Raw genomic sequence first — 27,500 nt, 5'->3', positions numbered from 1 at the left:
GTTGGCCCCTCTCCTCTTCCCACTCCCTCACCTCTCTCTCTCTCTCTCTCTCTCTCTCTCTCAAAAAAAAAAAAAAAAAAAAAGAATCCTATATTCCAACAGTGGCTGGAGTAGGATGTCGCTGTCGGCGTCAAGCGGCGAAGCCCCAATTCATGGCAAGGGCTTCCCCGCCTGACAGGGACATGGTTCCCCGACACTCAGCCGCTGCTACCTACCGTCGCTTCTCCTCCTCCATGCGAGGGCCTTTGCCGATGACGGCGCGATGATGATATAACCCTTTGTGGTACTCCTGATGGTGCCACAGATTGGCTGCCGATGCCCACTTCTTCTTCTTCTTCTTCTTCATAGCTCCCTTTTATTTTTATTTATTTATTTGTTTATTCTTTTTTCTTCCTCTTCTTGTTCGATATATTCTGCTGCCGATGATCTTTTTCTTCTTTTTCAGCAGCTCTCTTTTATTTTTTTTATTAATTTGTTTATTATTCTTTTTTATTTTGCTTTCTTCTTGTTCGATGTTCACTTCCTCCTTTGCTTCTCCTTCTTCTATTTCTCCTCCATCTCTCTTTCTATTTCTATTTGTTTATTACTTTTTTTCCCGATATATTCTGCTGAATTATAATCCTTCTTCTTCTTCTTTTCTTCCATCTCTTTCTTATTTGTTAAGTATAGAGATGTTGATATCCGGTTACCCCTAATCGCTCTCTCTCTCTCTCTCTCTCTTGTGGTGCACCTAAAACAGGAGGAAGAAAGGAATTGTATAAGAGCTTTAACAAAAACCTAAGCAGTGAATTAGATACCTGATTGTAAGTCGAGCTGAGAGAGAGAGAGAGAGAGAGAGAGAGAGATCAGTACTCGAGCAAAATGCATATCAAATAGGTCCTGACTTGACAACCTAATCCTCACCATACTGTGGCTGAAACCACCCATATGAGATTCAGATTCATCTGATAACTCTCTCTCTCTCTCTCTCTCTCTCTCTCTCTCTCTCTTCTCTCTCTCTCTCTCAGTGTCCGTCTCCCTAGAGAAATCTGCATGCAATCAAATAAGAGACACGGGCATGGGGTATTGTACGAAAGCATTTGTTGTCTAAATTATCTCATATCATGCACGGACACAAAAGAAAAATAAAAAAAAACAAACACATACACGCTGTCTGTCCGTTCGATAAAAACGAGATAGCTATTAAAAGTCGAAATTCTTTAATGAATCTTTTTCTTTTAAAAGTTTTCCCTGTCCTTCCTCAGTTTCTGTTTTATTTATTTATTTATTTTTCATATCTTATTTTCACGTATTATCGCGGCTTCATAATCCGCTGAATTTCCCTTTTGAATTTCAAATTTATTACCTGACGCACGCACCCTGAACGCTGGTGATTATGTTTACACTTGCTCTGCCCAGACAGCTGATATCTCTGCAGTCTTCTTCTTTTTCTTCTTGCTTGAGCCAACCGGGAGTAAATGATCACCTGTCATCGACGCTCGAGAAATAGTGGCCTTCAGTGGACCTCTAATGCTGCAAAGGGAGTTTTTTGCACTTAAGGGTCAGGCCTCGAGAATTTTCGTAACGCGAAGAATTTATGGGAAATCTGAAGTGAATGTACAGACGAACATACAAACATACACACACACACACACACACACACACACACACACACATATATATATATATATATATATATATATATATATATATATATATATATATATATATTATATGTATATATATATATGTATATATAAGATATGTAGAATATATATCTATACAACATATATATATTATATACATATATATATATATATGTATTATAATATTATATATATATAAAGCCAGCAGGAACAAAATCATTCATAAAAAAAAAATCTACTCTAAACGTAAGCTCTCTGATACTTAAAAATGATGCTGCACAAACTTCACGGTATTCCTCCCAAGACTTCTCTCTTTCATTTCTCGTTTTTAAATTCATTTCCACTTAAAAATATATTCGAAGGCAAACCCTAGTCGGGTCACACGATCCTTTGCGAGACGATAGTATCGTTCAGTTGGCTGAGTGACGTCGTCTTAAATATTTTCGTATTCTCAACCGACGCCCTTAAGTGCCAGCTCGCGAGTTGTTCCAAAATGATAATGGTGCTTGCCGATTTTTTTTTGTTTGTTTTTACTCACGCTATTCGTTCCTTTTATTTTCTTAATCCGCTAGATGTAGTTTCTTTTTGCACGCATGCGCGTGCTGAAATGCGTACTACGCATGCGTATTTTCGGACTTGACGGATGGACATTCGTGTACAAAATTGTATAAAACTGTCATAATGCTCGCGGATTATTTACTGATGCCGTTCATTTCTTTTTTATTTTTTTAAGTTAGACGAAGTTTCTGCTTGTACGCATGCGCGTACTGAAATGCGTACTAGCATGCGTGTATTCGGACTCGATGGAGGGACATTCGTGTGTGAAATTGTAAGAATAAAACGATAATAATGCTTGAGGATCATTTACTGACAGATTTTGCTATGGTTTTAAGTTCGACGATTATTTTTTGTACGTTTGCTTGTATTCGGACTTCCTGGAGACGCATTCGTGTGCGAAATTGTATGGATATAAGAATAATGTCTCATGCGAATTTCTTTTACTCACGCCATTCATTTCTTATATATTTTTCTACGTTAGACAAAGTTTCTGTTTGTACGCATGCGTGTATTCAGTCGAGGAGGAGGCACGCACTGCGCAAATTCTATAAATAATGTTTATGAGAGGAGTTTCCTTTCACTATTTCTTAATAAGCCTCCTTTTTCTAATGTTTTTTTTTTATTATTATTTTCATGCTTGTGATATATATCTTACCTCTAAACTAATCTTGGATGTTTATTCATTCAGTGCAAGGAGCATAATTTTTACATGAATCTTTATACATACATTTATCACGATTCTTTATACTTATACATTTATAATGTGAGAATCTATAACACACATTAATCATTAACTATCTACCCAAAAGGGGCAAAAGAAAAAATACAGGTTAAGCAATATAATAAGAAATTTACATATGAGTATGTGTATATATGTGTACAATCTATATATATATATATATATATATATACTATATATATATATATATATATATATATATATATATATATATATATATATATATATATATATATATATATATATATATATATATATATATGATATATATGTATATATTATATATATATATATATATATATATATATATATATATATATATATATATATATATATATATATATATATATATATGATATATATATATTATATACATATATATATATATATCTATATATTATATATATATATATTATATATATATATATATATATATATATATATAGTATATATATATATATATATATATATATATATTATATATATATATATATATAATATATATATATATATATATATATATATAAGGTATATATATTATATATATAAAATATATATATATATATATATATATATATATATATATATATATATATATATATATATATATATATATATATATATATAAAATGTATATATACATGAGTTGAATATAACGCAAATGAATACAGCGCTTTACGAAAACATTACAGGCTCTCCACATTTCGTGTAATAGCACCATTACCAGCTAGAATGGAAAGATTTTTCAGTGAGGAGACCAACAGACTTCTTAGATCTTTCCTAAACAGTGACCCCTCAAAGGTTTTAACCTGGTATTTAGCCACCTTTGCTGCGTGTTTAGTAAAAGCCCACTGGGGATGACCGTAAAAACATATAAACAAAAGACTGCGAATTTTTTGTTTGTCTGTATGGTGTTTTTCCGTTGCATGGAACCAGTAGTTATTCAGCAACGGGACCAACGGCTTTACGTGACTTCCGAACCACGTCGAGAGTGAACTTCTATCACCAGAAATACACATCTCTAACCCCTCAGTGGAATACCGAGAATCAAACTCGCGACCACCGAGGTGGCTGGTTAAGACCATACCGATCACGTCACTGAGGCGCTTCGAAAAAAATACTGTAAATATCATAAAGAAAATGACCCCAAAAGAAAAATATGTGTCCTAGGTAACGACCCCCGAAAACCCTTGGGGGGTCACTATCAAGGGCATGTGGTACGTGGCATTGGTAGCGATGGGACTTTGCAGAAACGAATAGCACGCACCAACCGGTCCAAGAGGCATATCGTGGAGGATGAACAAATATATTGTTTCAATGGCGTTTCAAATCATGATTTTTCCGTTACAGTGGGAAGGAAACACCACAAGAAATGTATTGTAGTTCATAAATAGCTCTGGTTGTTGGCAATATTCAAGAGAATGATTTTTAATCCAAGTAACAGATACTGAAGAGCGATCGTAAAAACATTTACATACTTAGTAAGAAAACACACACACACACACACACACACACACACACATATATATCTATATATATATATATATATATATTATATATATATATATATATATATATATATATATATATATATATATATACATACATACATACACACACTCATATATATATGTTTATAAGGTCTTACATCAGTAACCCTTAATTTATAGGCAAAAGTAAAACGGACATTCCGAATCATTTAATATCACATTACCTAAGCGCAAACATTTTCCAATAAAGTAACAGATACTGGAACGTGACCGTAAAAACATCGATAAACTTAATAAAATAACATTACTATAAATATAAGAAGTCTTGCATATGTAACATCTTCTTTAAAGTCAAAAGTAACCCTATATTCCGAATCATTAAGTACTACTTTACCTATCACAAACACGAAATGCCAACGAAACAAAATCAACAAAGTAAACAAAAAATAAAAAAAATAAAAAAGCCAAGAGAGAAATGGTTTCCATTTCACAGCGTCGAGGAAAATTTATTTCCTCATTAGCAAAACAAATGCGTCCCATAATTAATGGTCGTCAATATCTCTATGACCGTGATATTTATACCCCCGTTTGTGTTCCGCGGTTCTCTCAGTGACGTCACGCAAAAGGGCACAGCAATTATGCCTGCGACCTCATTCGTGAAAGGTACGCACTTGACCCGAGGTCATGTTGTTAAAAGACAGACGAATCGCTGATAAATAGATTGTTGTACTGAAGAAAAATTATTGTTATTTAATAAAAAAAAATTTTTTTAGATAAGTATTAAAAGTATTAAAATCTACGAAGTTCAAGGTTAATTAATAGACGTATTGGTGATAAATAGAATGTTGTACTGAATAAAAATGATTGTTATTTACAATTTTTTTTATATAATTATTAAACTCTACTTAGTACAAGGTTAAAAGTAGACGTATCGCTGATAAATAGACCGTGGTACTGAATAAAAAATGACCTTTCTTTATTAACATATTGTTTTAGATAAGTATTAAACTGTATATGTAGTTCAAAAGTAAATTAAAATGGCGTTTGGGCGTATTGGCAAATGAAATCTGGGTGTAATGAATTAAATTTTTACTTTTTAATTTATAAACAACATATTTTTTCTAAACAACTTATTAAACCTTGACGGTAATTTCAAGCGTTAGTAAACAGACGTATTAGCGATAAAATAAATATTGGCTTTGTAATAAATTTAAAATTTACTTTTATTTATAAACATATTTTCTAAACAATTATTAAACCTTACGTAATTCAACGTTAGTAAACAGACGTGTTAGTGATAAATAGATTGTTGTACTGAATAAAAATAATTTTTTTTATTTAGTAGAATAATTTTATATATATATTATCTAACCTCTACGTAATTCAAGATAAACAAATCAATTAGTGGAAACTGTCAGTTGTATATGACTTTGAAAGGGAATTTTACACTGATCAAGAAGACAAAACAGATGAGAGAGAGAGAGAGAGAGAGAGAGAGAGAGAGAGAGAGAGACTCTAAGCACAGATTAAAGTTTAGGAATTTCGCTACCGAGCTGAATGTTGTGAAGACGAAGCCAAGAAATTCTTATGCAGTTTTCAAATTCTCTCTCTCTCTCTCTCTCTCTCCCCAGCAGGTTACTAAGTGCTTTGGTGTCCACTCCAGCTCACCTGCCTTGGCTAAATTAGTGCCCATATGGGGCGCGGCTTCAGTAGCTTTGACCTTTATCAAAGAGCCACTACGGAATGTCGCTCGGGGAACTTTAATTGAACCTCTGACTTGTTCGCAAACATACATACAAACACATATGTATATACATGAATATAATATATGCATATATATAAATGTAATAATATATAAATAATATATATTAATATATTATATTATATATATATATATATGTATATATATATATATATAATATATGACTATTATATAATGTCGTGTGTGTGTGTGTTCACTGGTGGTGTGACTGTGTGTGTTAAATGTTATATATTTAATTATTTAATTAATACTAATATATATATAGTTATAATATACTTATATATAATATATGTAATAATATATAATATGAATATTTTGAAATGAAAATGCAGAGGTAAATAAATTAATTAAATATCTATATAAACTAAGTAGGTTCAGGATCCATTTCAGCCTCGTGTTTCAGGGCAAAATGGTAAATGTGATCACATATAACGCTCTTCGGAACTTTGATACATACATACATACATACGTACGTACATACACGCATATACACACACACATATGAATATATATCGTATATATAAATTATATAGTATACTAATATATATATAATATATATATATATATATATATATATATATATATATATATATATTATGAAATACGAAAATGCGAGGTTAATAAGTAATTTAAAATAACTATATAAACTAAGTGGTTCAGGATCCTTTCAGCTCGTGTTTCAGGGCCAAATGGTGAAAATGTGATCACTATATCCCGCTCTTCGGCACTTTGATACATACATACATACATACATACTTACGTATATACACGCATATTCACAAACACACAATATATGTATATAAATGTAAAATAGGTAAGCCTTTATTTATGGATTTATTACGTTCCAAACTTTCGTGATTCAGTTCTTTTTTTGTTATACATATATGTATATATATGGGTGTGTGTATATTAACGAAAACTACTACTCGAATCATTGTTGTTCTTATGATTGCAGTGTTTTTTTTAAGTTATACCTAAATTAACATCTTAATAACGAAAATCGCATTAAAAAAAATGAAAATAATCGAATCATAAAACCGAATGGCGTACCTATTCAATGCACCATTTATCTCCCGTTATTCTGAACCCAGTACCCCGCCCCCCGCCCCCACATCCCATACTACGAGCAAGGGATTGAAAGGGGTGTTATGGGGGTTAAAAAGGGGGGTCTCATAAATTAGGGGGTCAACGGTACCCCACCCCTACCCTCCAATCCCCTCTCGACACAGTCATTTATATTCATGATCAACGACAATCTAATTATTAACTTCATTTGTGGCCATTGAATGACACTTTCTGTCCGACATTTATTCCCTTTGGCTTCGTTCTAATTATATTTTTTTCCTTTTTTTCGTGATGGTTCGTAAATCGAGCTGAGGGTGAAAGCTGATAATTTTTTTATCTTTATAAATTTATAAGGAGTATTGAAGGTGTTATGACTGTTTCTGTCCCGCCCTTCTCTCTCTCTCTCTCTCTCTCTCTCTCTCACTCTTAATATATAGATATAAGGAATATGTATAATGCAATGTTTTTCATTCGTACGTCGTAACCCCGCCCACCCTCTCTCTCTCTCTCTCTCTCTCTCTCTCTCTCTCTCTCTCTCTCTAATATAAAAGGCATATTTACCATGGAATGACTTTCACTTCTAGGTCCTCACCTGTCTGTACGTGATTTTTTCATTACCTCTAATAAATAATATCAGTCCGTACTTCGAAGGGCCTCGTCGAGGTAATTCCACTTCCTCCCTTCCTCCCTCCTCCGTGAGGAAAGGAACCGATCTACAGGAAATCTGTATACTTATTCTTTTCCTGTTGTCATTTTTCAGTTAAATGTCTTATACATTTTACAGTAAGTAAAGTATTGTACTACAATGCTGACAGTGGTTCAAGCAATCAACCTTTTGTAGGTTTTTCCGTTTCAGTCAAACAGTTCATTCTTTCCAAGGGACACATTATGTATTGCAGCATTATGTATCCAGGTTTCTAAGCGTCAGGAGATATTACATTGTTTAATTAACTTATTTACGTCAAAAGTAACATTTTGATAATGCTGTTGTCATTTTATATTGTTCGGTCGAAAGTAGGTTCCTATATAGCAGGGGTAAACATGACCAAACCAGACAGCAGATAGACATGTAGACATGTCTGCCTTCGGTTATGGCATGTCATGCTGTCATGTCATGTCATGCTGATACGTTTGCCTGCTGATAATATGAAAAAAATGATTGAGAGAAAGACTGAATACAAACCGAACGAAGAGTAAAGGCTTGAATTATTTCTCAGCTTTGCTGAAAGAGGATTTTTATTCATTTATCTCAAAGTGATATGACTGAAAAGTTTTACTCTAATTAACAGAATATTACTAACACTCCATCCAAATTCAAACAAGCGCCTCAGTGGCGTGATCGGTATGGTCTTAGCCTGCCATCTCGTTGGCAGCGAGTTCGATTCTCGGGCATTCCACTGAGGTGTGAGAGATGTGTATCTCTGGGGATAGAAGTTCATTCTCGACGTGGCTCGGAAGTCACGTAAAGCCGTTGGTCCCGTTGCTGAATAACCACTGGGTCCATGCAACGTAAAAACACCATTCAAACACATTTGAACCAAGTATATGGTTAATGGTAACTATGGGAAAAGGTTATGTACTGTGATTATCATTCTCTTTCAGTACTGCGATTATTGATGTATTATGTACTCAAGGTTCTGGGAAAAGTTACAAATGACAATGATTATTAATGCCATGATGATAAGTTCAAGACTTGCGATGTGCATGAAGGATGTAAATTATTCAAATGATATTTTTCGATTATTACAGTTGCCTGCTCCATAATGAGTTTGGCGGATGGCAGAATAAATCTTTAAATATGAGTATAATGAGGAATATGACACGTGAACTACTATGGTGCCATTAACGAGGCATTACTTATCAAGAGAGATAATAATGAAATTACAGTAATAAAAACAGGACAATAGAAATGACTAAAGACAAGTTCTCAATTAATTGCTGAAAAAAAGTCTAAAAAAATGCGCCGAAGTTTCTTCATCGCAATCGAGTTTTCTGTACATCGTACAATCAAGACCACCGAAAACAGATCAATCTTTCAGTGGCCTCGGTATAATGCTGTATGAGCCGCAGCTCATGAAACTTTAACCACGGCCCGGTGGTGGCCAGAAGCACGATTATGGCTAACTTTAACCTTAAATAAAATAAAAACTTAAAAACTACTGAGGCTAGAGGGCTGCAATTTGGTCTGTTTTTTAAGATCTAAGGGCAGACAGGAAAAGTGCAGACGGGCAAACAAAAAATCCATGACGATAGTTTCTTTTACAGAAACCAAAAACTGAAGTAAATAGCATTAGGACCGATTGAATAAAACGTTTGTTTAAAGACAAACAAATATTTCATCAGGTTTTAAAAAATCTTAAAAAAGTAACGATTATCTTAATGCTACGTTCAGGATTTGAAATCTCCTCACGCAACAATACTGGATTCAAGCAAATCTAACAATAGCTGATTGATTTTTATTGTTCGTACAACAAGTGGAAAATACTCTCACGTAACTCTAATATGAGGATAGCAATGCGAGAACTTACATTCGCCACATTTCAAAAAATGGAGAAAAACGCGTTTAAAGTTTTCAAAATTGGTAATGCCATAGCTAGTTTATTATTTGTTTCTCAGAAGAAAAATTCTTATATAAAAATTTTCCAAATTTCATGTACTTTAACGCTAGACTAGTAAAAAAATTAGACTTCACAACTTATGTTACTAGAAGCTATTAAGTAGTAATAACTGAATTTGCTAAGGCATTTTTTGGCATTTGAAACACTTAAACACGTTTCTTCACCGCTTAAATAGTCAACAAGTTAATTTCCAATTGCAATTTGTTACTTAGTCATAGTGCATTGCTTACAGTAACCCAGATACGATTTTCAGAATTTTCATTTGCTACTAGAAGTGTCTAGAGGCACCTACAAGTAGCAAGCTTATAACGAAAAAAAAAACACGAAAACTCTGTAAAAAACAGACGTAATTAAGAGCGAAGGAGAGTTCTGTTTACAAAGCGACGCTCCGCTCAGCTGTGGTAGGGTAGCTCGCACACCATTGGCTGACACATCATGACACGTGACTTCAGTGGTGAAAGTAAGTTCTCGCTCGCCAGGAGAACTCTGAAAAGCGAGAACTTCCATTCGTATAAAAAAAAAGAATACTTATGTATAGAGGCTGACATTACAGTGCCCGAACTTAGATTCGCCCCATTCCCCCTAATAGTTTAGGTGGCGAATGTTCGTTTGAGACCAAAAAACGCATTTTGACCAGGTGTGGCAAATGCAAGTTCTCGCAGTTCTAGCCTCATATATAATAACTTATAAATGCTCATTTATGAGTAGGACAGATGAACTCGGTGTTGTGAATGATGGAACAGAAAATACGATTAGACAATGGAAGAAAGTAATATGTAGATCTTATGAAATTATATAGGAATAATATAACCCATGATCAGCGGAATGGGGTTCATATTTGCAAAAGTACAAAGACGGCAAATTATCTCGCTGAAAACATAACGGGTAATAATTCTCAACAGAACCTAGACGTATATAACTCTTTACAAGTTTGCGAAACCAAATAAAGTACCTTATTTAAAAAAAATATGATAACAATAAAAATGATTAAAGACAGGTTTTCAATTAATTGCTAAAAAAAAGTGTAGAAAATGCGCAATCGAGTTTTGTTTTTTTTAACCCAATCTCATCTCTCTCTCTCTCTCGTTTTAATACAAGAACAAAAATAACGCTAGATACTATGAATTAACTAAAGATATGTTCTGATGAAACCAAAAAACATAACAGAAACTCATAGATACATACTTACATAGCAGAAACTCATAGATACATACTTAAAAAGTGTGTTTTAATACTTACATACTTCCGAATGTCCAGTGCTTTTGACAGCTGATTACGAAAAAAGAAGCTGGGACAAAATAGGATAAAATCGGAATAGTAGAAAACAGCTCCGAGAGACAATAAGAAAATTAACGAGAGCAGTTTTGAGAACGAGGGGGATTGTGCCACTAAAAGTTCGTTACATGTCAGCTTTTAATGTCAAGGCAAAAACCGGAAAACAGAAGCAAAAATGGTGTTTATGTGGTGGTTTTAATCACTAACAAGAACAGAAGAAAAAGCAAAAAGGAAAGAAGAGATAAGGCTCGTAGGAAGAAGGAGAGAGAGAGACGAGAAGAGAGAGACAGAGGAAGAACAGAAGAAAAAGAAAAAAGGAAAGAAGAGATAAGGCTCGTAGGAAGAAGGAGAGAGAGAGAGAGAGAGAGAGAGAGAGAGAGAGGAAATTTGACAGAAAAATAAACAAGACAGAGATAGGGAGTTGAAAGGATGAAGGAAAACGAGAGAGAGAGAGAGAGAGAGAGAGAGAGAGAGAGAGAGAGAGAGAGAGAGAGAGAGATGTATAAGAAGGATATGAATTTGAGAGAAAGAATATATAGAAGACACAGATAGGGTTGTTAGAAGATGGAACACGGGAGAGAGAAGTGTAAGAACGAAATGAGATTGAGAAAAAAAAATAATTAGAAAACAGAGATTGGTTAATAGGATGAATGAAAGTGGGAGAGAAGAGTGTAAGAAGGAGATGAAAGTGATACACACACACACACACACACACAAACAAATACAGTACAGAAATAGGGTTGACAGGACGAAGGAAAATGAGAGAGAGAGAGAGAGAGAGAGAGAGAGAGAGAGAAGTGTAAGAAAGAGATGAATTCGGGAGAGATAAGTGTAAGGAGATGTAATAATGGGTAAATTGAGGGCATGCAACAGCAAGTGAGAGAAGTGAATTTCCAGAATTCCTCTTTGTTTAAAAAAAGTAAATGGCTGAGATACGGTTTATGGCAAGAAGAATGAGATGGAAAAATGGAAGAAATGGATGAAACATGAGATGTATCAGAATAAAGCGAATAGAGAAATTGACGAGGCGAATAATTTCAAATCATAAAATTAAACGACTGAAACACGTCCCATAGCAAGACGGAAATAGGAACTGAAGAAAAGGAAGGATACGAAACAGAAGACAAAACCGAATAATGAAGAACAAAGGAAAAATAAGTTAAAGAAGAGACCGACATTAGAGAAGAATGACAAAATAAAGCAAAACAGAAGACGACTCGGTACAAATGAGAAGAAGCCAGCGAACTTGTCGGCCATCATTCTACAACTACAACAAGAAAAGAAGAACAACCATCATGCTAACGGTCAACTCCGGCTTGTTTACAACTCGAACTTGTGCAAGAAACGCAACAGCCACCACCACCACATGACCCCCTGTCTAATTAGGCTGCTGGACGCAGCTGAAGACGTTACTGAGGACCTAATGAACGTGTATACATCAGACTCGATCGGGACTGTTTATTTCTGTCCGCGATGATGACGTCCGCGATGGAGAGATAGCGCAATCTGCCGCTGGAGGAGGAGGAGGAGGGGGAGGAGGAGGAAAAGGGGGAGGATGAGGAAAGGAGGAGAAGGGGGATGATGGGGACAAGGAGTAGGTGGTGGAGAATGAGGAGGAGGAGGAGGAGAAGGAAAAGGGGGAGAAAGAGGAGGAATAGGTGGGGAAGGAAAGGATGATTGATGTGAGGAGGATAGGCTGGTGGAGGAGGAGGTGAGGATGGAGGAGGAGGAGAGGGGGAAATAGGAGGAGGTGGAGACGAGTAGGAGGAGAATGAGGAGGGAGGAGGAGAAGGAGAGAGGAAAATTGGCGAGGAGGAGGAAAGGAGGAGGAGAAGGAGGGGGAGGATGGGGAGGAGGAGGAGTAGGTGGTGGAGAAAGAGGAGGAGGAGGAGGAGGAGGTGGTGGAGGAAAGGATAAGGAGGAAGGCGAGGAGGAGGAGGTGGTGGAGGAAAGGAGGAGGATGGTTCGAAAGGGAAAGGAGGAGGGGAGGAGGAGGAGGGGAAGAAAAGGAAAGAAAGAGGAGGAGAGGTTATGAGGAGGAGGTAGGAAAACAGGGAGGAGGAGGAGGAGAGGCGGAGAGGGCGATGGAGGGTGGAGGAAAAGAGAGGATGGGGATGGCGAGGAGGTGGTGGAGAAAGAGGAGAAGGATGGGGATGAGGAGGAAAGGAGGAGGAAGAGGAGGAGGAGGAAAAGAGGGAAGATGAGGAAAGGAGGAGAAAGAGGAGGAGGAGGAATAGGAGTAGGTGGTGGTGGTGGTGGTGGTAGGAGGAGGAGGAGGAGGAGGAGGAGGAGGAGGGGTACTGGGTAACCTGTCCATCCGTCCGTTCCATGATTGGGTCTGAGTTTTAAGAGAACACCTTCAAAACAAACAGTATGTATTTATGACCGTAAGTCTTGGAAGCTATGCTTGCCGCATGACAAAAATGAATAAATAAATAAATAAATAAATAAATAAAATCATGACCAAATCCCGGTAAGATTAAGTCGCAGGAAGCAAAAGCTCGCCTTATGAAAAAAATACATATAAATAAATAAAAATATATAACAAAATTAGCAAAATACAAGCATGACCAAATTGTAACAAGGCATTATATAAATTTAACGGTCAATTACCGATGCGAGAATAGGCTTTATTTAAAAGGCGCAGCCAATTACAAAGAGAGACCACCGATGCCTAATCACTCATAAAACCGCGTATACTATTAGCATTCGAAATTAATTATAGAGAAGCGTCGGGAACAATTTGCGTCGACGAACCGAAGATTAGCAAACGCAAAGCGACGTATAAACAAAGTAATAATGCCATAAGCATTTTGGGCTGCGGGGAAAAAAATATATCCCGTACAAAAACCACAAAATGTTTTAGCTAGATAAATTTACAACGCATGACAGCTGAAGAAATTCTTAGTGACAAGAGAAAACATTCCTGGTGGAAGATAGGAGGAGGAGGAGGAGGAGGAGGAGGAGGAATGGAGGTTAGTAAGTTGCGTGAGGGGGGAGGGGGTAGGGGGGGAGGGCAGAGGAATAGCGGTGGTTGTCTTGGTTTGATATAACGAAGTGTGACGGCGCGGAAAATGATTAATAGTTACTACATAGTGTACATATTTTTCTTTGGAAATCTTTTACATCTTAAACCTTCAGACTCCACCACCAACAGCAGGGTTCTCTCTCTCTCTCTCTCTCTCTCTCTCTCTCTCTCTCTCTCTCTCTCTTACTCTCGAATTGTTCTTGTAGCTCAAGCAATTCTTCTCATATATTTCAGTCTTCAATCACTTGCTTTCAGCTAACAGCTTATATATCTTGAGAATAATATTAAGCTTCCTCTTGATACCAGATATTAAATAATATATATAATTATTCCTTCGTAGTTAAACGTTGTTTTTATTTTTATTTTATTTTTTTGTGCAACTTATTAAGTTTCAAGGGCATGGGTCCGGCAACCTCATCCCAATCATCAGTGGAGGGGGCATACAACAAACTTTAGGAGTTGGGCATGAGGAGCATCATGTCACAGAGAGGCTTAGGGGCCACCTAATGGGATCCTTCTCGAGATCGAATTTTATTATTAAGTTACAAAACATTTTAGTGAAAGTGACTCTGTCAAAATACAATGTTGTTATTATACAAATACTAAGGAAGAAAATAAAAAAGCAGGTGTTACGAAAATGAATACAAAGTTAACCCTTCACCTGAACAGAGTGACTTTTGACTTTAGAGAAAAGCTGTACTTTAAACGATATAGCCCATCTTTCTGAAAGCAATGAGATCCAACACAGGCTGAATACAACTCGACGAAAAGGTCGATGAATACAACATTTATAACACAAGTTTGTACTTATAATAGTTACCTGCTTGAGAGGACATATTTGACATCAAAATGGATGGCTTTTAGGAAAATAAGTGAAGAGATACATAACGTGCACATATCTTAAAATATATACAAGACTGCTCTGCTTTGCCATTTTTAAATTCAGAACAAATAAAGTTATATATATATATATATAATATATATATATATATATATATACACACATATATATATATATATTATAATAGTATAATTATATATATATATTATATATATATAATACACACACACACACTCTCAGGGGAAGTGGGCACAAAATAGAATGGTCCCCTTTGCCTATGCAAGAATTTTGGGATAAAATTCCCAAATCCACGCCCTTTGGATGCTTATGGCACATACATGCCGACAGCTTTTGTCATATTAAGGGGAGAGAGAGAGAGAGAGAGAGAGTTTGTTAAAATAATACATATTATATATATAATATATATATATATATATATATAATATATATATATATATATATATATATATATATATATATGTATGTATGTATATATATATAAAGGTAGATCGCCAGGTATGTTTATTCACTATCATTCTTGTGTGATACTCTTGATGTTATGTTTACTAAAGTACACCTGCCAATGCTTTTGCATCAGCAGGTGTGACTGGGTATGTAGTACAGCAGTTTATCTCACTAATTGCCACTTTCCCAGCAGCTTTATCTATGCATAAATCATAAAAAAATTATCATGCTGACGCTGATATTTTACACATTTGATGTTTGTTAGTTTGTTTGTTAGTATGGTGTTTTTACGTCGCATGGAACCAGTAGTTATTCAGCAACGGGACCAACGGCTTTACGTGACTTCCGAACCACGTCGAGAGTGAACTTCTATCACCAGAAATACACATCTCTTACCCTTAGTGGAATGCCCGAGAATCGAACTCGCGGCCACCGAGGTGGCAGGCCAAAACCATACCGATCACAACACTGAGACGCTACACATATGCTGTGTCTTAACGTCATCCAGTTCCCTCAGGAGTCGCGGTCACTCACTTCAGCCCCACTTAAGGGGCGAATTTCTCCACGAATTTCTCAAACGGATGACATCGATTCGACATTCATTCGCCCAATCGTAAACGACTGACAAAAGACTGAAGGCTGAAGTGGATACTCTTGTAGCGGTAAAGGAAGAATGATAAACGATTATGGCCACAAGTTGCGAGAAGATTAGTCGTTGAGGGCGAAGAAGCCTTTTTTTTTCCCCTCTTGATAAAGGTCGTATACTTACTGAATAAAACAGATAATAAAAGAATCATTTACGAATATGATCGTGCACGGGAGACGAATTATGTATGCGTGTTCGTGTTTGCAAATATTATTCAATTATATATATATATATATATGTATATATATGTAAATATATAATTGTAAGGTCTTTCTCTCTGTCTCTGTCTCTCTCTTTAATGATAAGACTAAGCGCTATCGGTATATATTTGCCTATGAGCATTCGAAGTGCACGGAGTTGAAAATTTTATCCCCCAAAATTCTTGCATAGGCAAAGAGGATATTGCCAATCTTGAGCTCCACTTCCTCTAAGATATTATATATATATATATATATATATATATATATATATATATATATATATATATATTATATACAAATATACTCGGTCTTGTACGTTTATTCATCTGTTCTGCAGTTAAAAATGGCATTTCAGCAAATAGCCTAGTTTAAATCTTCCAAGATATATGTGTATTATGTCTTTACACTTTCTCTCTCTCTCTCTCCTCTCTCTCTCTCTCTCTCTCACGTCAGTGGAGTAAGTAAGCTTGTCAACTACCTTGTCTATTATTTTCCTATATCGTTCCTTTTATATAAGGATAAAGGTAACATTAACCTCTCTCTCTCTCTCTCTCTCTCTCTCTCTCTCTCTCTCTCTCTCTCTCTCTCTCTCTCTGCCATTAACGTGAGCAATAGAAGTGCTACAGATTATCTGTACACCCTTCAGATGTTCTAATATGATTGATATGTAAATAACGTTATTGACATTTACCGTCAAGAGATTAAATGCAAGCTAGTACTGACCTACTTATATCATTTTCATTAGCCCCCTTCCCCCTTCTTCTCTCTCTCTCTCTCTCTCTCTCTCGCACGCACAGACACAGACAGGACTAAGGTCTGAACGATGTATATGTAAAACGTCATGTTATTTATACTTATATTTATTGTTCTGTTAAAAATGTCTATAACATATTTTGGACACATTGGCATACAAGCGATCCGTGTCACATTTTGCCTTCACACATGCACACACACACACACACATATATATGTATGTATGTATGTATGTATGTATGTATGTATGTCAAGGCAAAATGCGACAACATTGCTAGAATAACAATGTGCCCAAGACTTGTTATACACATTCTTAACAGAACATAACATTTTATTTGATATAACGCTCAGGCCTTAGTCGTGTGAGTGTATTTATGAGAGAGAGAGAGAGAGAGAGAGAGAGAGAGAGAGAGAGAGAATCTAAGTATAGGTCGATACTAAGCAGTATTAATCTCTTTCCGGTAAATGTCAATAACGTTATTTACATATCAATTATATCAGAACATCTGAAGGACGTGTAGGTAGATAACAGTTTACAACATTCTGTAGCTTATGTTAATGACGGAGAGAGAGAGAGAGAGAGAGAGAGAGGAGAGAGAGAGAGAGAGAGAAGATAGTGTTACCTTTATCATTATATCAAAGGAATAATGTAAGAAAATGATAGCCTTGTAGGCTGGCAATCGTTCTTATTCCTCCGAAATGAGAGAGAGAGAGAGAGAGTTACTTTTATCTTTTTACAAAAGGGATGACATAGGGAATGAGAGAAAGTGAAGCTGTGTATGAGAGAGAGAGAGAGAGAGAGAGAGAGAGTTACTTTTATCTTTTTACAAAATGGATGACATAGGGAATGAGAGAAAGTGAAGCTTGAGAGAGAGAGAGAGAGAGAGAGAGAGAGGAGAAGAGAAGAGAGAGAGAAGTTTTACTTTTATCTTTTTACCAAAGGGATGACATAGGGAATAGAGAAAAGTGAATCCTGTGTAATGCCCGAGAGAGGCCGAGAGAAGAGAGAGAGAGGGATAGGAAGGAGAGAGGTAACTATAGAAGTTACTTTTTTAGATGGGATAGGAGAAGGAGAGACAATGAAGCTGTGAGAGAGAGAGAGAGAGAGAGAGAGAGAGAGAGAGAGAGAGAGAGAGAGCTCCTGTGGCGAATTCGACAGTCGACCCCTCCTTCATCGAGCCTGATTTTTAAGAAGGGAAATTGACAGGCTCGAGGAGGAGCAGTATCGGCCATTTACCCATCGGGATTCGGGGTGTGGTAAACGCATCGCCGCATCCTCTCATTAAATCTGGCAGCAAATCAGGAGATAATGAAGATTTAATGGTCTGGACTTGTATAGATATGGAGTGCGAATTTCCAGTCTCCTGCGATGCATCATCGCGAGAAAATTGTTTTCTCTCCCAATCATAGTCATAAGGCTTCTTTTCAATAATGATCGAAATTGGGAGAGTTTCCTACTAGTAGTACGTACTTTTCTCTCTCTCTCTCTCTCTCTCTCTCTCTCTCTCTCTCTCTCTCTCTTCATTTTGATTTTAGTTAGGATGATTATCATCGTTTCTCTGCCTACCATTTCCTTTTTTTTTTTTTTTAAATTTCCTCCATATAATAAGAAATGAGGGATTTTTTTTGTCTCCATAATTTTAGTGGCAATTTTAGCAGAGCTGATAGCAGTAATTCTCTCTCTCTCTCTCTCTCTCTCTCTCTCTCTCTCTCTCTCTCTCTCTCTCTCTCTTCATTTTTTTATAGCTAAGATAACTGGCAGCGTCTCTCAATCATTTTCTTATTTAACTTCTCTCAAATATTAATGAGTTAACCTCTTTCTCTCTCTCTTCGTTTTATTGTTAGTTAGGATGACTGTCAAGTTCTACGTTTATCAATTTCTAATACAATTTCTTTCATATATTAATGAAGTAACCTCTCTCTCTCTCTCTCTCTCTCTCTCTCTCTCTCTCTCTCTCTCTCTCTCTCTCGCTGCCCCAGTCTCTTGCTTTACAGCGTTTTAAAAATGTATCATTATGTGCGGCCGGCCTTAAACACATGTAATTACCATCAGAAGTTTACTGGTTATAATTACGGATATTTGGCGCCCACCTAAGATACAGGGAAGGGAGAACGTTCCGCGCGGGAGCGCCCAGCTCTCCCAATCTATCGTAATGAAATATCATTACGGATCGTTAGCCGGTGAAATATCGTTAATTGGATGTCGTAAATCCGGAGAGCGTATCGTCGATGGACCCGGATTAAAATTACACAGCCTTTTGAACGCGAAAGGGGAATAATAAACATCGGTAGGCACCTATTCTCATTAACCTCCTCACACAGGTATCGTACGTCGGGATTCGTACTACAGGTGTTTTCGAGAGTAGCGCAGAGGTGGGGAGAGGCGTTCCACCTCTTCTTCTTGTTTTTCGTCTTCTGCTTCTTGTTTGTTGCTCTTCTTCGTCTCCTCTTACCCCTTCTTGTTTTTCCTCTGCTTCTGTTTCTTGTTCTTCTTCGCCTCCTCCTCCTCCTCCTCCTCCTCCTCCTCCTTGTTTTTCTTCTGTTTCTGCCTCTTGTTCCTCTTCCTCTCCTCTTCTTGTTTTTCCTCTTCTGCTTCTTGTTCTTCTTCGTCTCCTCCTCCTCCTCCTCCTCTTCCGTTTCCCTCTTCTTGTTTTTTTTTCTGCTTCTTGTTCTTCTCCGTCTCCTCCTCCTCTTCCTCCTCCCTCTTCTGGTTTTACTTCTGCTTCTTGTTCTTCTTCGTCTTCGTCTTCGTCTTCGTCTTTCTTCTTCTTCTTCTCCTCCTTCGTGTTCTTCTTCGTCTCCTTCTCCTCCTCTTCTCCTCTTCTTCCCTCTTCTTGTTTTTCTTCTCCTTCTTGTTCATCTTCGTCTTCGTTTTTCTTCTTCTCGTTCGTGTTCTTCTCCTCCTCCTCCTCCTCCTCCTCCTCCTCCTCCTCCTTCTTCTTCTCGACGGCGCTGCTGCTGACAGGCCGTTCAGTTTTCCTCCGATTTGTGGCATCAATATTTTCCCACCCAGACGGGGTATGGGATCTACCGTACTGGCATCTTAACAAGGGGTATACTTACTGCCTCTTTTTGTTAAATCTACGGCGACGTTTATGATGTACATAAATATTTTTCCCTTTCAACAGCTACTAAGTCACAAGCCCTCGGCATGAAGTACATATTGCCCGTTGTCTTCAAACGGAATGAGAGTACATACTTTAGCTCACCTGCGTTTTGTCAAGGTAAACAAATGACTGTCATGTTTTCGCACCGGTTTTTCGTTGCCTTTAATTAAACAATATTGAACGAAGCGTATTTTTTTTTCATCGCGTTCTAACTTATACATTAACAGGGTGTCTCAGAAAACCTATTGAAGAATGATGATGGAGGTTTTATTTTTTTTTTATTCGTGAGACATGGGTGGTCTCACTATCTTGCTTTAAAATTTCTTTTATAAGAGTAATCTATTTTATATAAAGATAATGATAATACTGAAATACTCTCTCTCTCTCTCTCTCTCTCTCTCTCTCTCTCTCTCTCTCTCTCTCTATTGTTCGTTTCGTATACAGCTTTTTTGTAAATTATATTATCATTATTGTCATTAACTTCGTGATTACTCCAAGCACACAGACATATGACATACTGATAGGCATTCTCTCTCTCTCTCTCTCTCTCTCTCTCTCTCTCTCTCTCTCCTTCTTGTTCGTACTTTATTTTGTAAAATATATTATCATTATTATCATTAACTTCGTAATTACGAGTATGACATAACTGATATGCTCTCTCTCTCTCTCTCTCTCTCTCTCTCTCTCTCTCTCTCTCTCTCTCTCTCTCTCTCATAAACGTAGGCTTAAAAGGAGGTATACATTGTTATCTGCATGTCCTTCGGATATATTAAATTTGATTGATATGGGGATCATGTTAAGTGATATTTACCGAAAAGAGATTAAGATTATTAGAAACTAGTGTCGACCTACGTAGCTTAATAACGATGATGGTGATCTCTATACGTTGATTAAAGAAAAAAAAGTTATACATCAACCTACAATAGTTGTAAATTTTCTTGACAGATGTTGAAGGATAAAAAAAGAACAATTATTTGCATCATTCGTAATGATTGCTTAGTGGTGTTGTGGTTTGTAGCCCTGAATGTTGTTTTAACATGCTAACAGTCAATTTTCTAGCCTTTAATACCTCACCTCTAACGAATTTCCAAGGTATTTAACATATGCTCCCCAACGCATGGCTAATGATTCTATGTTACTCTTTGCTTGTTCTACGACAATTTATTGAAGATTTTCCAGTTTGTCTCAATATTTGTGTTTGACCACCGGGTCTCTGGCTCAGCTAATTGTCGAAATATTTAAAATTTTTGTGTACTTATCCTTGAGAGAATGTTGCTTCACGAATAATAAAACGAATAGGCTATGATAACTATACGTATGCAGGAAATGCTGTAATGCCAAGGTCGCTCGCAGGGTTTTTAGAACAGATAAATAAAAAAATAATTATATTTTCAGTAGGAAGTTTATCCAATTGTTACTATATTGTATAAATGAACAGACAGCAACGCGACTAGGTAAAACATATTGCTCATTTCCAAACAAAAGGGATTTTTATGCCTTAGCAGTTTCATTCAATATGTTTTTATAATATTCCAATAACACACAAATGATAGGGGGTTAACCAATAAATAAACCCAACCTCTTAGTTTCGTTTCTGTAATAAAAACTAAACTAAATGACGCCTGGACCATTAATGTACGTATAGGACAAGTCTGTCTTTAAAACTGACTACTAGGGTGAGACTGACCTTTCAAATGTTCGAAAAAAATTTCAATGCAGGCAATGAAGGAAGGCATGCCCAAGAAATAATCATAACAGCAATAAAAACAACAACACCAGCATGAAAAACAACACAAAATTGTTAAATACAAGATTTGGAAGCACAATCAGTACATAGGGCCCTGTACAGATGGTCTTAAAATTTAAGGATTCTAACTGCTTTTGCCCTAGAGTAAGCTGAAGGAAGTTGTGCTCAGTATATGAACAAGAATGAAAGCTTTTCACATGGTTCATCTCATTTTCTAAAGCGTTTTGGGAATCGAAATTACTACTTTTTGTCAGAAGAGACAGCTTACAGTCACTACTTCTTCCTTAGCTCATTAATATCTTGGTTTGTACAATTTTAGCTACTTCAGTCAAGTAGTTCATAACTAATAAGAGTTGCTAAGACGAATAGCCTCATCTCAAAAAAAAAATAATAATAATTAATAATGATAATTTACATTAACTAGTTTTCATTCCTCTTAGCACAAAAATAAATCATTTTTTTTTTATATAAAATCACAGTTACCTGAGAGTTAATTTAATTTCATGACGATGCAATCGCCCTCCTCACCATTTACGATCCGTTTCATTTCTCGAGCAATGAAGTACGCGGGTAACCTACGCGCCTCTCTACTCCTTGGCCCTAAAGCAAACCTCTTGACTTACGCCCTCAATCTTCTTCGATTTACGCCTCCAATCTCCGGTCTCTCTCTCACTGATTGCAGAGTAGCTCTTCGTGTGCAGCGCCAGATCATTATAGCTCCCAACTGACCCGCCAGCATTCGTCGCATGTACGTCGAACATTTTCTTTCTGTGATGTAGTGGCAGGCAGTGACTCGCTCATGGTAGGCTGCTTCAGTCTTCATAGGCTTCACCCCACGGACGAAGATGTGGCCTGAATCGCAATCTTACGCAGAGGATTACTTGGCTCTCGTCAAGATGGCTTTATGCTTTAAATATTATTTCTAGTGTCGTCATGGGCTTTTCCTCACGGCCTAAAATATGGCCCATAGCACCCTCTTACGTTGAGCATTGATTGGTGCCCGACATCGACAGGAAGACCTTATGCTCTGCATTTCATTTGTGACGTGGGCTGTTTTGCATTGATTTCTTAGCTGGTGGTTTCAGTTGATTACTAATAATAAAATAACAATAAATCATCAGCCCTTCTCATTTTCCATGGATGTTCCTCATCTTTGGGAACGCTGGGAGGCTAGATGAGGGCATTGCCTTAACTCGTCCCAATCTCGACAGCATCAAACAAACAATAAATACATACCCCTACACCCAGTTATCTAGGTCTACACTAAGAAAAATATTCTGATGTATTCTACCGTGGAGGTACTATTAATAAGCCTATAAACACAATTATAGAGAGACCTGTCATTCATGAAGAAACTACAAAGGCTTCTAAACAGCTTTAAATATTCAAATTACTCAAAATTCACTTACTTATGAAAGCACTCAACATTACACTAAAAGGGACAGCAGATATGAACGTAAATTCAATCCTTTACTGAAAGGAAATTTAAATATCAAATACTCCAGAAGAATTGTAAATAGCCTTGTTTTACCAACTTGTAATAACCACATCTAACCTCATTGCAAATAAAAAAACATCACTTCGATCATTTCTTTTCAACCTAATAAAAATGGAATGAGGAAATTATCACACCCTAATCCTCCCTTCTCTCTCTCCTCTCTCTCTCTCTCTCTCTCTCTCTCTCTCTCTCATTGCCATTCTTATTCACTTTTCTAGTGGAATTTGGAAATCAATTCACCTAACCCCTACCTCATTAATTCTCTCTCTCTCTCTCTCTCTCTCTCTCTCTCTCTCTCTCTCTCACACACACACACACACACACACACAAACACATTATCGCTCTTATTCTCTTACCAATAGGAAATTAAGACACCATAATATTTACTCTTTCTTACTGACAAAACAACTCTCTCTCTCTCTCTCTCTCTCTCCTCTCTCTCAGTGCCATTTTGCTTGGTGAGAGATTACCGCGCACAGTCTGATTAATCAACAGAAATCACACGTTTAACATACGTCTGGAAATCGAAAAATATCTAGAAGTGTTCGTGAACTGTCGGTGATAAGATTAGTGTGAAAATAGTAGGATAAAGCGTCTACTAAGTTAGCTTAGCAAGTGAAATACTGTAAATCAGATCAAGATGGCAGTAAGTTCCAACTGTGGTAAGAAATGGCGAAATTTAGCGTGTCCAGCAGATTCGCAATACTGATGAGGTAGCAGGAAGGGAGCTGGCAGTTCTCATCTATGAGATCAACAACAGCCCTAACCAAAAAGATACAAAAACATTCATAGACATATTAGAAGGATATGATCCTTCAAACTGGAACAAATAAACAGAAAACATCTTGAAAATAATTGAAGAAGTTCCAAATAAAATCCAAGTGGTCAAGAGACTCATAAAAAAAATTTACATCAATCAACATATTCCGACAAAGAAAATGAATAAGGTGAACATTGTGAATATCCTAATTGATCCAATAGGAAAAAGAATGCCAAAAGTATGCAAACTGTGTAAGGTGTGGTATAGCATAGTTAATCCACAAAACCTGATCAGAAAATGTTCTGCATGCAACATTCCAACGCATCCTCAATGTGCTGAAGTAATGCAAAATATGAGTAAGGATACCAGGATATTTTGCTCAACATGTCTATCATGGATAGACAATGTTATTAAATCAAGACTTAATGTACAAATAGTTGAGGATGAAGAGGAAGAGGAAGAAGAAGAAGAGGAAAACGGAAACGAAGTAAACAAAACTGAAATGACAGAAAAAAATAAGGAAAACAAAGAACAAGATAAAAGTATGGATGCAGAGATACTCATTAATACTACATATGAGGCAATCAAGCAGCATACATACGAAGAAATAAATTACGACATGACAACACAAAATAAAATCCCGAAGAGGCTCTACGCAGATCTGCACACTGATGGGAAAGAGGAAAAAATAGACAAGAAAGACAAAGTCTGCACCCTTTTGAAAAGAGGGAATTGCAGATTTGGAGAAAGATGTTACTACAAACATCCCAAGGTATGTCACAACTATGAAATCTATGGTAAATGTGCATACCTAGACGGCTATGAGGATGACTGCAGAGATCTACATCCAAAAATATGCAAAAACCTAAAAGTAGGAAAAGGATGTAAGTTCGACAAAAAATGTAAATATATGCACCCTGTAGCCATGAATCAAAATCAATTAAATAATCAATCAAATAATAAAACCCAAAATAAGAAATTAACAAATAAAGAGAGGAACAAAGAATATGAGGTGAAGGAAAAAAGCAAGCCATCACAGCGATATGGAGTGTCAGCAAAGAATTTTCCAAGCATCAGCTCCAAGATACAGCCCAAGATACAGCTCAAGAGATAAATACTGTAATTACGATGCAAGAGGATATTGCGGATACAGAGAAAATTGCAGATTCCGACACAAAATGAATAATTATGATGAAGGACGATCAAATATTATGGAAATGTTGGAGTTTTTAATGTCAGAATTTCTGGAAATGAAGAAAAGAACAACATACCAGAACAGGAAAGAGACGTGGGAAAATCCTTATTATTACCCATATTAAATGAAGGAGAAAACACGCAAACCATTATAGGTGATTGAATGCGCAGGGTTTAGTTTACGAGTAACTCAAAAAAAGAAAAGTAGAGTACTTAGAAGAACTAACCAAATTTGAAAAGAAAATAGATATAATGAATATAAGTGAAACCTGGTATTCCCAAGAGACTGGGAATGACAATCAAATAAAAGGGTTCCAAACTTATAGATCAGATAGAAAAAATAGGAATCGAGGGGGAACCGCGATATATGGGAAAGACTAAAAACAAGGAAAAATATATGAGAAATATTGTAACTCAGAATGTGAACTAACAGCGGTAGAATTTGTATCTGGAAAATTAATGAACATAGTAATATATAGACCCCCTAATAATAAAGAGATTGACACAATAATAGAAAAACTGGATGATATATGTAGAAATTCACAAGGACTGGACTATTCTCCTATCGGGAGACTTTAACTTTCCTTTCGTAGACTGGAAAGAACGAATAGGAGATTGTGGTTGTATTTATACATATAAAAAAGAGAGTAATAGTAGTGCAGAAGATAAGAGGCAATTCGAAAAGCTATTAGATATGCTACTAGAATACAACATTCAACAAATAAATCACCTGCCAACAAGAAAGGAAAATACTTTAGACCTAGTATTTGTGAACGAGGGTGAATTATCTTAAAGAAATAATAGTTTATAATGCGAGTATTTCAGACCAATAATGTCATAGAATTAACAGTCCTAGAAATGAAAAAGTGGGAAGGATATGGAAAATACAACTTCTACAGTAAAAATATAAAATGGTCAGAAATAAATGAAGAATTAAACAAAGATTGGGACAGATCATAATATATTAGCGAAGAAAATTAGAAAACATAATATAGTGAATAAAGTAGGAAGATGGTTAAAAGAATTTTTACACAACAGAAAACAGATAGTTATTGCAAACGATGAGAAATCGGATGAAGCTAAGGTAATATCCGGTGTGCCACAAGGTACGGTGTTAGCTGCATTACTGTTTGTTATTATGATTGCAGACATAGACAGTAATGTTAAGGACTCGGTAGTGAGTAGTTTCGCCGATGACACAAGAATAAGTAGAGAAATTACTTGTGTTGAAGATAGGAACGCTCTACAAAGAGACCTTAACAAAGTATATGATTGGGCAGAGGTAAAAAGGATGGTATTTAACTCTCATAAATCTGAATCAATAAATTATGGAGACAGAGAAGGAAAGCTATATGCTTATAGGGGACCTATAATGAGACAATCACAAATAAGGAAGCAGATAAAGACCTTGGTATGATAATGCATAGGAACATGTTATGCAATGATCAAATAGCAATTCTATTGGCAAAATGTAAAGCAAAAATGGAAATGTTGTTATGGCACTTCAAAACAAGAAAAGCTGAACACATGATTATGCTTTATAAAACATATGTTCGTAGTCCACTTGAATATTGCAATATGATATGGTACCCACACTATCAAAAGGATATTGCACAAATAGAGAGTGTACAAAGGTCCTTTACAGCCAGAATAGAAGAAGTTAAGGATCTTGACTACTGGGAAAGACTACAATCCTTAAAATTATATAGTCTAGAAAGGAGAAGAGAATGCTACATGATAATTCAGGCATGGAAACAGATAGAAGGAATAGCCGAAAACATCATGGAGCTAAAAATATCAGAAATAGCAAGAAGAGGTAGATTAATAGTGCCCAAAACTATACCAGGAAAAATAAGGAAAGCACACAGGACATTAATCCACTACGCACCGGCATCGATAATGCAGCGTCTATTCAATGCGTTGCCTTCTCATCTGAGGAATATATCAGGAGTGAGCGTAGATGTGTTTAAGAATTAGCTCGACAAATATCTAAGCTGCATCCCTGACCATCCAAGATTGGAAGATGCAAAATATACCGGAAGATGTACTAGCAACTCTCTGGTAGACATTAGAGGTGCCTCACACTGAGGGACCTGAGGCAACCCAAACAAGATGTAAGGTCTGTAAGG

This window comes from Macrobrachium nipponense, chromosome 28 (genome assembly GCF_015104395.2).
Source record: "Macrobrachium nipponense isolate FS-2020 chromosome 28, ASM1510439v2, whole genome shotgun sequence".
Classification (NCBI taxonomy): domain Eukaryota; kingdom Metazoa; phylum Arthropoda; class Malacostraca; order Decapoda; family Palaemonidae; genus Macrobrachium; species Macrobrachium nipponense.
This window is presented reverse-complemented; position numbering follows the sequence as displayed.